The sequence below is a fragment of the Dermacentor silvarum genome, chromosome 2 (genome assembly GCF_013339745.2).
Source record: "Dermacentor silvarum isolate Dsil-2018 chromosome 2, BIME_Dsil_1.4, whole genome shotgun sequence".
Classification (NCBI taxonomy): domain Eukaryota; kingdom Metazoa; phylum Arthropoda; class Arachnida; order Ixodida; family Ixodidae; genus Dermacentor; species Dermacentor silvarum.
This window is the reverse complement of record NC_051155.1, coordinates 143,556,325-143,569,565: the sequence shown is the minus strand read 5'-3', so window position 1 is coordinate 143,569,565 and position 13,241 is coordinate 143,556,325. Positions and strand designations below refer to the sequence as shown.

Below are 13,241 nucleotides of genomic sequence, written 5' to 3'. Positions count from 1 at the left end.
TGATGCTTATAGAGTGTTCTGAAGTATGGAATTCACCATATCTCAGGATTTCTTGTGTTCTCATTAATGCGATGACGCTTTAAGGAGGCTAATTGTTTTATATAGTTCCAAGCTAATTCTGACATAGATGGCCCAATGGATGGTCAAAACGCCTAATTGAATATTTACCATAATTACGCTAATTAACTTTTTAATTAATTATTTTACGGCACATCTTTCAGTCTTCGAATTATAGCCTCCGAATTTGCAAGGCGTATCCACTTGGAACGAATTCTCAGGACTGAATCAGTTTCGAGATATTAATTTTCGAAATATCCGACGAAATGCGTGGGTGTTCCAGTTAACTTTTTGAGGAAAACGCTGTTTTATGCATTGAACAACAAAAGTAACTGGCCTTAGCGCTAAAATAATGCAATAGTATCGACACTGGTAATAGTGCAATCGCAAAAGCGGTAACATGGAAAATGTTTGAGGAGTGGTTCTTTGTATAATTTATTTTTCCTTACGCGGAAACAATGTTTGTTTTTGTGGGAAAAAAATAGCGTAGCTTGCACTGCCAGCGCAATGCTAAAGAGACAGCGGAGCTGATGGGCACCTAGCTAGTCCTGGCTTTTGGGCTAGGCTAAGCACTACCAAGTCATCCCCAGCATTTCCCGTAATTTATTTATAATTGGTTGATTATCGATTAGCTATTGATTGGCTTTCGATTGTCTATCGCAAGATATTGGCCACGTATTTGGGCTAGGCTAAGCGCTACCAAGTCACCCACCGAATTTTCCGGAATTTATTGGTTATTGATCGATTATCGACTAGCTATTGATTGGCTATCAATTGCCTATCGATGACTGACTAAGTTTAAGTAGTCCCCACCATTCTTAGCTAGAATTACCCAGGCTCAGCTTCGCTAGTTCACAGGTGTATGTGTCATTGCGCTTGGATCCTTTCTACACTGCTACCAGGATCGGAACCCTTTTTTGGATTCAGCAGACACATTGCGTCCGGCTGAAACAGCTCGGCTGTTAAAATGAGAACATCATCTGTTTTAATATTTTCTTCAATAAGATATACAGTCATCCGATAAGATATACAGTCAAGAGAGCGGTGTGAATCAGAGAACGGGGATAACCGATATTTTAGTTGACATTAAGCGGGAAAAATGAAGCTGGGCAGGCCAAGTAATGCGTAGGGTGGATAACCGATGGACCATTAGAGCTACAGAATGTATACGAAGAGAAGGGAACCGCAGTCGAGGACGGCAGAAAACTAGGTGGGGAGATGAAGTTAGAAAATTCGCAGGCGCAAATTGGAATCACCTATTGCAAGACAGGGTTAATGGGAGATCGCAGGGAGAGGCCTTCGTCCTGCAGTGGACATAAATATAGGCTGATGATGATGATGACAGTCATTTTGCACGTGTCACTCCAGCTTGGCACAGAATGCATTGAACCATGCAATGCATAAGGGTTGCGTGTGCTCGAAGGCCTACTTAGGTCCTTTAATGAGCGGGCCCGAGTCTGGCCCGGGCCCGTGGCTTCAAGCCCGAGTCCGGCCCGGGCCCGTCGCTTTAAGCCCGGGCCCGGCCCGAGCCCGCCAAAAAAACGCTTCGGACGGCCCGGCCCGGCCCGCGGGCCGGGCCGGGCCCGGGCTTTCGGGCCGGCCCGGGCCCGTGCAGAGCTCTACTCCATCTCACAAGCTGCTGTCAGCACTGTCGAAGGTAAGAGGCGTACACAGGCAATATCCTTGCGCAGAGGTATATAGTTCCGGGCGTAATTGGCTGTTTATTGGCTACACTAGAGTTTTAGTTTTTCTCGCTACGTGTCACGGTACAGCGATACATGACATGTTAGGACCTTTGCGCACGCTCGTCGTATACCGAGAATTACTGTGGCAGTTACCGCCGGTAACCATAATAGCCACTCTAACCCTGATCACCTATGCAACATGGCAACACCCATACAGGGCCGACCACCCGCTACAATTCGAATTAGCGCTTGTTACTCGCTCTCCGCCATGTCAGCAGAAAACAAGTGCCAAAATCCGTCATCGCTAAGTCTAATCTCTTGCTGAGGTCAAAGCATTAGGTATATTTTGTCGTAATTCTTGATATCGGCTGTTTGTTTTCACGCTGCTAGCACTACAGACACGGCGCCGAGCCCTAAAACTGGCTTGATTTCTAGTAAGCGTATGGCGCCACAGCATTAGCACTGGTGATGCATTGACGATGCGGAACGCTATAAAGGCCTATTTGTTCACTGCATAATAATTTACTATACTCGGCGACAGCTTTTCTTGACAGCACTGTGGAAGCTACAGAGCCGGACCGCCTGCATACGCGCGCGCCAGGAAATAGTACCTACTTTATTTTCTGATTGTAAGAGTTACTTGGCCCGAATAAATAAAGCTTTCTTAATTATAAATATAGAACAAGTATGGGAAGCTGTTCATGGAAAGAAAGTTATCGTGCGCCTTAATTTTTTTTCTTTTTTATTTCTTGGACGGCACCACGTTTTCCGCACCGCCTGCTGGTTGCTCTCGCAGTAAACATGGCGTCCCCGCTGCCGGCGGTACCGTGTGCGGCCGCACACTCTCCTTTTCGTTCTCCGAGGAGGCTATACTCTAAATGTGACAAGAAGTGGGTTACCCAAACAAACCAAGCAGGTTATCTGCAATGTCTACGCTGGAGTAAGGCGCCGTCAGCCCGAACTGTCGACGAATTCTGTGTGCCGGACTGTCGCCGAGCTCACCGGAGTGAGTATGCGAACGGTAACTCGAATCAAGGCTGAAGCTCTGCGGGCCCCACTCTCCTCTCCAAAGCGTAAGAAACTGGATTGCTCGGGCGAAGCTGGGAAGCGCATGACCGCCAAGACGAGGTTGCTGCGTTACGACACGTTTGTGTTGGCAGCATTGCGGCGCAAAGTGCACAACTATTTCATGCGCAATGAACTGCCTACGTCCGAGAAGCTACGCAACGAGGTGATCAGCGACCCTGACATGGGCATGCCGACGATCAGCACTCGCACGATGCAACGAATGTTGAACGACTTGGGGTTCGTCTTCCGAAAGAGAAAAAGGAATTCCGCATTGCTCGAAAGAGACGGCATCGTTGCTCGGCGTCGAAAGTACCTCCTAACAATCCGAGAAATGTGGAGGCAGCAGCGGTAAGTTCTTGCGTTCTTTTAATTTCTGCAAACTTTCCTTGCGCGGGCTCGTTGGTAAAAGTGTAGACGCGAATGGTGAGCATTCGTGTGTTCCTAAGGGTGAGCGAAAACGAGAGGTATGCTTTGCATCAGTGATCGCCAAACGTGTGCCGTTTACGCGAGTGATCGAAAGCCTTACATAGTCCTAACTTAAGTCGCAGCGAAATTCCCCAGTAAAATAAGGTAGCTGTTCATGTTTGCGCTTGTACGGTGGAAAATAGTATCAGCCGAGGATGCGATGATCTGTGCCGAAGATGTGACTGAGCCTTTCGCTATTGCAGAATTTCCCGTCGCATTGTTTGGGAAGATTTACGGCCTTTTTTTCCGCGTAGGAGCAAGGAATCTAAATGACTTGAAGAAAAGAATAGCTAATTTTCTTCAGCGAATATGCTGTGCACATAATTGGGGATGTGGTTTCATTAGCTTTTATGAGCAGCCTGTAACATGTTTTGTAAACATTCGCTTCAGTCTTTCTCAGGGGAAGTTTTGCCTGCTGATCTTTGTTATATGTATTCACATGGGTTTTGTCAGTGGATTCTTCGCGCTGTAACAGAGGCATAACCTTGAATCAAGGCCGCTGGTTTATTAATGGGCTGTTACCAGTAAAGGTAAGCTCTTAACTATACGACCGATTTTTTTTTCCTTTAAAGGACCATATACTACCTGGGTAAACGCTGGCCACATTGAGGAGACCGTATGGACAGACACCAAAGTGATGTCCCGGCAAGACGCCTTTCGTCAAGGCCTCTCAACAGGTCTCCGTGCACCAAGCGGTAAAGGAGGAGGCCTAATTGTTTTGCATGCTGGCAGTGCGGAAGGCTTTGTTGATGGAGCCGCCCTAGTGTTTCGTGCCAAGAAGGGCGCTGGTGATTACCACACAGAAATGGATGCTCCGCGTTTTCAAAAATGGTTTGTTGAAGAGTTGCTACCGAACATCAAGCCACGCAGTGTGATTGTGATGGAGAATGCGTCGTATCACAGTGCTCAAGTTGAAAAGGTGCCAAGTTCATCATCAAGAAAAGCCGACATCCAGTGCTGGTTGAAATCGAAAAGTATCTTTTTTATTGCGATAGCAATTATATGGACACTCAAAAGCAGATTTCTGCCGTCGCCGTCGCCATCGCCGTCGCCGTGAGGTTCCGTATGACGTCAATGAAGATGAAATCGTCGCCGCGCGCCGAACGCTGTATGTGCGAGTGAAAAGGCGCGAGGGGCGCGCGCTTTCACGGGGAGTGAACGCACGGCGGAGAACAAACGCGCGTTCTGCGCCGTGCTCGCTTAAGGGCTGCAGAAGTAGGCGTCTCTTTCCTCCTTTACAATCACCATATATGTAGAGCAAACGCGCCTCCTTCCGACGCGCTATAGGCGGTGGGGAGGTGACTTTTAGCTGCGGCACCAAGTGCCTATTTATATCAGAGGCTCCGGCAACAGTCACCAACGCCGCACGCATTTTGAGCGAACGCGGGCAAAACGCCGATGGCGTCGACAACAGTTCTGCGTGTTGCCGGTGCTGCTGCATGTCCAAGTTTATACAGCTGATAAAGCTACTATCATTACTCCGTTCAGCTCCGCTTGCCAGTCTCTCTGCTCAACACCAGCACTCTTCACCAGCTTTTGAACGTTTCTCATGAATCTTTCGACCTCTCCATTGGTTTGAGGCCACAGAGGAGTGACTCGATGATGGTGCATTCCACAGGATTTCATGAACTCCACAAACTCCTTTCCGAAGATCGGAGGTCCATTGTCTGTAAGTCTCTATGTGTCTGTGGCATTCCGTGCACTGTGCACATGTCGCTTAGTTTCTCCGTCACAGATTTTGAACTTAGCGAGGAGAGTGCTGCTGTCAGAGGAAAACGCGAGTACTCGTCGACAACCACTAGAACATACTTGTTGCCCGTTAGGGGGCCGGCCAAGTCTGCTGCCACAGACTGCCATGGTCCATATTTGGAAGTGGTGTCATGATTAGCGGTGATGTCTTGTTTTCAACCACAGTTCTCTGGCACGCTTCACAGTATTTTATTGCTGCTTCTACTTTCTTATCAAACCCCAGAAACCACACTTTTTCTCTAATCAATTGTTTGGTCTTCACCATTTCTTGGTGACCTCTATGTGCTAGACGAATGATTTGGGCTTGTGCTCCTTTAGGAATTATCAGTCTCGTCCCTCTTAGCACAATGTAATTTTCGGCAACCGTGAGCTCATCCTTGATTTGAGCAAATGCTTTCAGCCTGTCGCTTTTCCACATGGCGTCACAAGTCTTTGGGTTGTTCGTTTGCTGAGCCTTGATCAAGAGCTGCATTTGAGCATCTTCTGCGTATGTTTTCGCGATTTCTTGCAAGGTCAGTGCCTTTGGAACAGCTGATTCTACGATAAAGGAGAGATAATCTGCTGTCGCGCTTGCTTCTTCAATGGAGACGGCACTGTCGGTGGCTGGTGCATGCCTTGACAAGTAGTCTGCAGGGTTGTTCTTCCCTGCAATGTGTTCAATCTCGAAGGTGTAATGTCGTAACCTCAGGCTCAGGCGTTCAAGCCATGCTGAGAGCTTCGTGCTGGGCTTTCGAATGATAGACACCAAAGGCAGGTGGTCTGTCTTCACCGTGAACTTTGCCCCTGCGAGGTAGATGTGAAAATGTTGAATAGCTGCCACTATGGCCTACATTTCACGGTCAATGTGGGGATATCTCCTCTCTGTTGGTGTCAATGCTTTGCTGAAGTACGCCACGATGCTGAGGCTTTTGTGGCTTGGATCTGCTTGAGCCAGTACTCCCGCTATACCTTCCGGTCCTGCATCAGTGATGACGTGTGTCCCTTTTGTGTCGTCGAAGTATGCTAAGGTGCGCATTTGCGATATTTCTTCCTTCACGTCATCTAGGGCCTTCTGGCGCTCTTCGTTCCAGCAGAATTCTGTACCGGCATGTGTGAGCTTCCTCAATGGATGCACCATCTGCACTAATCGAGGAATGAATCGGGAGCAATAGTTTACCATGCCGAGGAGGCTTCAGACCTCTGTTGGGGCTTTTGGTGCTGTCATTCTGGCTACTGCTTTAACCTTTTCTGGGTCCACACTGACTCCTGCAGATGAAAATACATGTCCAAGGAATTTCAGCTTGTTAGCGCCTAGGACACACTTCTTATCATTCAGAGTCAGCCCGTCATCTTCCAGGTCCCTCAACACCAGACGCAGTCTGCGGTCGTGCCCCGTTATGGTGCGTCCAGAGATGAGGATGTCGTCACTGTCATTGATTATTCCGTCCCCATCCGGAAGTACTTGCCTTATGCCGTTTTGAAAGATCTCTGCGGCGGCATTGACTCCAAACAATAGTCTTTTGTATCTCCTCAGACCACAGTGGGTAGAGAATGTCGTTATCACCCTGGATTATTCAGCAAGCTCGAGCTGATGGTAGCCCTCTTTCAGATCCAACTTTGAAAGTAGGAAGCTCCGTTCAGAATGCTGATAACATCCTCTACTATGGGCATGATGTGTCTTTCTCTAGCAATGTCCACGTTGGCTTCTCGCATGTCGACACACACGTTGACGGCGTTGGGATCATGACGCTTGGGAACAATGACGATCGGTTACACCCAAGGTGTTGATCCGGTTACTTTCTCTATGATGTCTAGCTCCTCCAGGCGTGTGAGCTCGGTCTCTGGCGCTTTTCTCATCTGGAAGCGAATGCGACGGTGTTGTCGCACCACTCATTGGACGTCTTGTGAGATGTTCAGCTTGACTTGAAAGTTCTTGAGGAGACCGACCTTGCCAAACAGCTTTGGAAACTCTTTGCATCGACACTACTGTGTTCTGTGACCAGCTGAAGTATTGTGATGAGCTTGAGGTCAGAAGCTGTCTTGTAACTCAGAAGCCATCGACGTGTCCCTTTTACGATGTATACTGTCGCTTAGATGACTTGGTCTAGAGCACGGAACGTTGCAGAGAACTTTCCCATGACTGGGATTTCCTAGGCGACTCCATATGGTACCAGCTTTGTGGTTTTTTGTTCTAGCTGCATCGTCTGTAGGTGCGTTTGCCACGTTGTCTCTCCGATAACGTTGACACCTGATCCAGAGTCTGCACAAAACTCAAGTGGTGTGTCGTTGATCTTGACTGTTACCACTGGTAATTCTTGGTTGCGACTCTGCACGTGAAAAACGTAATCCTCTACGCTTGTGGCCTGTTGTGTGCTTGCGGGGGTGCACATGACGTCAACAGAGTGTACAGTATAGGCCTTTGTATGTAGAATTTGGCGAAGTGGTTTTTCTTTTGACACTTGTGGCAAGTAGCTCCCCATGCTGGACAGTTCGATTTCCCTCCTTTGTGAGGCCAAGCTCCTCCACAACAGCTGCACTTCTGAGCTTGCTTGTTCTCTGGACGATTGCAAGACAGCTTGTGTTCTGACTGGTTGCTCGAAGGCGCATTGCGACGCCACTGCTTCTTCTTTCTGACTTTCTGAACGGGTTCGACGCGCTCGCGGCGTTCCATGCTGGTTGCTTGAAGTTCTGCTGTCTCGAGGCTGCGGCCTATTTCTATGAGTTTTTCCAGCGTGACATCGCGCTCTCGTAGTGCAAAGCGGCACAGCTTAACTGAGTTGGTGCCTTCTGTCATTTGCGATATAATTTCTTGTTCTTCGTTCGCAAACTCGCATGTCGCAGCCAACTTTCCGAGTCTTACTTGAAATTGCTTCATTGTTTCTTCGGAGCTTTGCTTTGCTTGACAAAAGAAATGCCTCTAGTATACCGCGTTCTTTCTTGGCGGTAAAGTGTGCGTTCAGCTTCGCGACTGCCGTTTCATAGTCCGTGCCTCGATCCGAAAGCGTCAGAAAAATGTCGTGCACCGCGTCTCCTGCGTAGTGTAGCAGCATAGCGCGCTTGCGGGCAGCATTCTGTATGTTTGCTGCTAGTAAAAAGTTGTCAAAACGGGCTTGCCATTTCGTCCATCGCTGGGCGAGCGACGTTGGGTCCAAGTAGGGGTCGAACGGCGGGAAGTCGGGCAGCATGGCTTCCATATTGCGTGGCTTTGTTCTTACTTGGCGTCCGCTAATTTCAGTTTTTTGGCTTCTTCTGGTGCCTTGTGGGCTCTTCAAAATTGGATAATCCTCGTCGCCAGTTTGTAATGTCTGCTCCCGGCACGGGAGTTATCTCTGTTCAAGATAAAGGACTTGACATGGATAAAACTGAAGAGAACATTTATTCCACTCTGTGCGAACGCCGCTCTTCCCGTGGCCCTCTCTGACCCAGCCCAGATGTCGCACCGGGACTCTTTCGTAATGCGCGTAGGGGACGCTGCTTGAGGGTTGGCTTTTCTGGGCTGTGCTACACCCTTGACCAGTGGTCTGGCTGGCCCGGGTACTGCGGGCGCTGCCACCGCCTCAGGGTGCGCGGATTCCGCCCCAGGCTGAACGCACGGCTCAGCCATCAGCTTGACGACGTTATGCGAGCCATCTGGCTGCTATCACAGCAGCTGGTCTACTTCGTTTCAGCAACCTCTGGTTTCCCGCTAGCAGCCTTTCCATCACCGGCTGCCTCGGAACTACCGGAGTTCCACGGATTTCAGAATGACCCCATTCTATGGGTGCAAGCAGCCAACGAGCTAGGCGCACGCAATGCCTGGCCCGACAACACGATATGGCTGGTTGCAGCAAAACGACTTAGCGGTGCCGCCAAGGCGTGGGACAACTATGAATGCCAAAAGTGCCGGTCCTGGGCAGAATGGAGCGCTGCCTTGATGGCTGCTTTTCGCCATCTGGCGTGTGCCTGTGATGAGCCCGATCAGCATTGCTCAGTGACCGGAGCTCGTGAGATACCCCACTCTGACACACCAGTCGTGCCCAGTAACGCCTCGCCAGGGAGTCCCGCAGGCTGCCCCGCCGCAGAAGCCGGCTGCCAGGGTGTTGTCGTCGGCGCCATCGCAGACGGTGGGAAGCGCACGGCGACTAGTTGAAGTTGAAGTTTATTTCTTTCTTTGTTACAGACTACCGCTCCCGCTTCGAGTCACCACCGCACGGCAGATCACAAACCGTCATCATCGGCTCCACCACAACCCATAAACACGCATCAGAACACCGCTGCTACTTCAACTTGGCATTCTACTGGCACCCGGGACTTGGCACCAGGGAAGGTTTTGGTAGATTGCCTCGCCACCTGCCCCGCTGTACACCCAGAATGCGAGCGATTTTTACCACCACGAGTCTCGGTCTCTGCGTCGAACATTTCTGACACTTTACCATCACTTCCAGAGATCTAAACCACTTTCGGTCCAGAGAAGTCAGTGAAACGACTCCCAAGCACATCATCTCCGGGGCGCATGGAGGCACCGATGCTACCACTCCAGGAACCTGACCTATTCACGGATCGTAGCAGGGGGATGCTTCCTGACTCGTCGAAGCCACATGGTTGCGTGTCCACGGCCGGATTCGCTGCCGTTCACAGCGCACTGAGGGAGGCCTCGCTGAAGGTCATCATCATCGAAGACCTGCCCGCATGCAAAAGACGCGCAACACGAGCAACAATCCGAAAGAGACGCGCAAAGGACCAGTCGCGCAATGCTCGCGGTTTTTCGTCAAGCGCGACTGATTCGAACGCAACGACAAGCCTCGATCACTTTGCGGCAACGTTGCGAAGAAGCACGAGACGGTTGAGCAGAGCAGCTGTTCGTCATCCAGAACCTACTGCCGTACGTGCACATATACAACGGGATAATCGTCGGCGAGACCTGCGATTAGCGGGCTGCAGTCATTGCCGCCCGCCCGAGAAGCTGGTTGCGCGCTGGACGGCTCACCAACGACTCGACCTAAGCGGGCACTAGGAGAAAAGACGACGAGGCAGAATATAGAACAGCCGGCCCAGGAATGTTTTGAGGCAATAACAACAACAACAATGGGTGCTGTCTCTGTGTCTCCTTGATTCAATATATATATATATATATATATATATATATATATATTCATTACAAGCGCTATTATGAGCAACTCTATATAAGTGATCAGCACTGGGATAAGTGTAAGGATACACAGAGAAAAAAAACATGAGTGAGGTAATTCTATATGCCAATTTTTGTACACCTAAAGGGGCCCTGAACCACTTTTTAATGCGAAGCATTTCTTGCCGGCGGCTCTGTCTGTGTTGTCCCGAGTCCCGCAGCCCCACAGCGCATGCGCGTCCCCTCCCCCTCTCTCTCCTCTCCTACGCTCCCCCTTTCTCTCCTCTAGGAATCCTGTACGCAGCGGCGCCCACGTGCCACACCCCCACAGCGCAAGCACGTCCCCTCCTCCTCTCTCTCCTCTCCTACGCTCCCCCCTTTCTCTCCTCTGGGAATCCGGAGTGGCGCGCTCGACAGGTGGTGCGACAGCTGCATACTCCGCTGGGGGCACCACGGTAGTTCCGCGGTATGAAAATGACGGAGCGTGCGCGCCTCATTCTCTCTCCTGTGCAGCGCCGCGATGAGCGCTCGGGCCGCTGCCGCGAAACCATCTCCCGCTCAAGCTGCATACTCCGCTGGGGGCGCCACGGTAGTTCCGCAGTATGAAAATGACGGAGCGCGCGCGCCTCATTCTCTCTCCTGTGCAGCGCCGCGATGAGCGCTCGGGCCAGTGCCGCGAAACCATCTCCCGCTCAAGCTGCATACTCCGCTGGGGGCGCCACGGTAGTTCCGCGGTATGAAAATGACGGAGCGCGCGCGCCTCATTCTCTCTCCTGTGCAGCGCAGCGATGAGCGCTCGGGCCGCTGCCGCGAAACCATCTCCCGCTCAAGCTAACCATCTCCCCGCTGCTTCGCATCCACACATGGTTCCCTTTAGCGGGAGATGGAGTAATTTTTATTGCGATAGCAATTATATGGACACTCAAAAGCAGATTTCTGCCGTCGCCGTCGCCGTCGCCGTGAGGTTCCGTATGACGTCATTTGGAGATGAAATCGTCGCCGCGCGCCGAACGCTGTATGTGCGAGTGAAAGGGCGCGAGGGGCGCGTCTTTCACGGGGAGTGAACGCACGGCGGAGAACAAACGCGCGTTCTGCGCCGTGCTCGCTTAAGGGCTGCAGAAGTAGGCGTCTCTTTTCTCCTTTACAATCACCATATATGTAGAGCAAACGCGCCTTCTTCAGACGCGCGAGAGTCCGTGGGGGAGGGGGAGGGAAGGGAGGCGACGTTTAGCTGCGGCACCAAGTGCCTATTTATATCAGAGGCTCCGGCAACAGTCACCAACGCCGCACGCATTTTGAGCTAACGCGGGCAAAACGCCGATGGCGTCGACAACAGTTCTGCGTGTTGTTTATATCGGAGGCTCCAGCAACAGTCACCAACGCCGCACGCATTTTGAGCGAACGCGGGCAAAACGCCGACGGCGTCGACAACAGTTCTGCGTGTTGCCGGTGCTGCTGCATGTCCAAGTTTATACAGCTGATAAAGCTGCTATAATTACTCTGTATAGCTCTCTTCAAATTTGCTATCGCAATTGATGCTTCACCTTTCAGGTGAAACTGCGACAACCTTTTTATGTGAACGTAGCAATACCAGTTGGCAGCTTCGCCCAAAGGCTAAGCATGGAAAGTGATGGCAATGTGATGATGCAGGCCTCTCAGAACGCTGTCGTTATGAGGACCGTCCCCAGGGGCGTTCAACTTGCTGCGCCTCCATCGACGTTTGTCAGTAGTCAATGAAAAGATTCCATATACTTAGCTTGACTGTTTACTGTCCGGTTCGTTAAGAACAGTGTACGGACCATGATGCGGTATGAAACCAGCTGATCAACAGCAACGCTAATGTGTGTCGGCACACCTTTCATGCCAGGAGCGGGTGAATTTCGGTCACTTTGCCTTGACACTTTTTACCTCTAACTCTGGCAGGAATCCTCGCGTACTTTTACTCCCCCATCCACCTCCTTATGCTCAGGCACAAAATACGCATTTGGTGCCGCAGCCAAACGTCACCTCCCCTGCCTCCCTCCCATCCCCCCACGGCCTTTCGCACGACGCAAGACGTCGCGTTTGCTCTCCGCCGTGCGTTCGCTCTCAGTGAAAGCGCGCGTCCCTCGCGCGCTTTCACTCGCACAAACAGAATACGGCGTGCCGCGACGATCTTCTCGCCCTTGGACTTTATGCAAAACCTCACGGCGACGGCGACGAGGACGGCAGAAATGTGGTTGGAGTGTCCATATAATTGCTCTCGCAATAAAGGAAGGGGCCCCAAGATGGACCCAGTTCCGCACCAGATAATGAAAAAATGTCAGATGAGCGGACAAGAATCACACATTGGTATCTTTCGGAAAGATAAGCTTCCTGCCACTTCAGGAGGGTAGTGGGTATGTTAAGATAAGGCAGCTTTTGTAGTAACAGAGTATCAAATATTGTGCCGAATAATTTTCCAAAATCTGGAGATACGCAGTCAACCAACCTACCGGAGTTATTGAAAGTTGCGACATCATGACAAAATTCGATGGACTGAATGTTGCAAGAAAAGCCGGCCCAAAACCATGTAGCCTTGTGCTGAAAAAGCTATTTTCTTGAAGGTGCGCGACTGTATTTGCATAAATGACATGCTCGAATGTCTTACAGGCAATATATAAATATAACTTAAATTGCACCTAAATAAATGTAACAAAATATTTCTTTATGCTTTTCCTGGCATCATTACCGTTTGACTTGATGTGGTTGCGTATACGTGCGGCTTTTCCGAACAGTCGGATGTGATAGACAGAGGGTCTGAAACCTGCGTTACTTCAAAAGGTTCGTGACAACGAATTCATTTTCCAGAAAACGCTGCTGGTGCTTATTCTCTATAAGAATGAAAAAAAAAATGACTGCAGACATGTAACCTTCCAAAAATCACAACCCAATTTCCTGCGAAAAGGGTTGTTCCAAGAAGTTGCAATTAAAATTTTATTTATCTGTAACTAAAGCACGTAATTTATTATGTTGCCCGTATGCGACTTTTCCACTTGAAACATTTCCCGCATGTGTCGCTTTCGAGCAGTCGTTAAGGATTTTGTGAAGGAAGTTATCCACACACATTTCTTCTTCTTTCTGAGGTTTTACGTGCCAAAACCAGTTCTGAT

The 13,241-nt window shown here is 50.2% G+C and overlaps 1 pseudogene; it reads left to right on the top strand.

Annotated features, from left to right (window-relative positions):
• LOC119441125 (uncharacterized) overlaps positions 1 to 13,241 on the top strand; it is an 84,988-nt pseudogene that overhangs the window by 48,648 nt on the left and 23,099 nt on the right.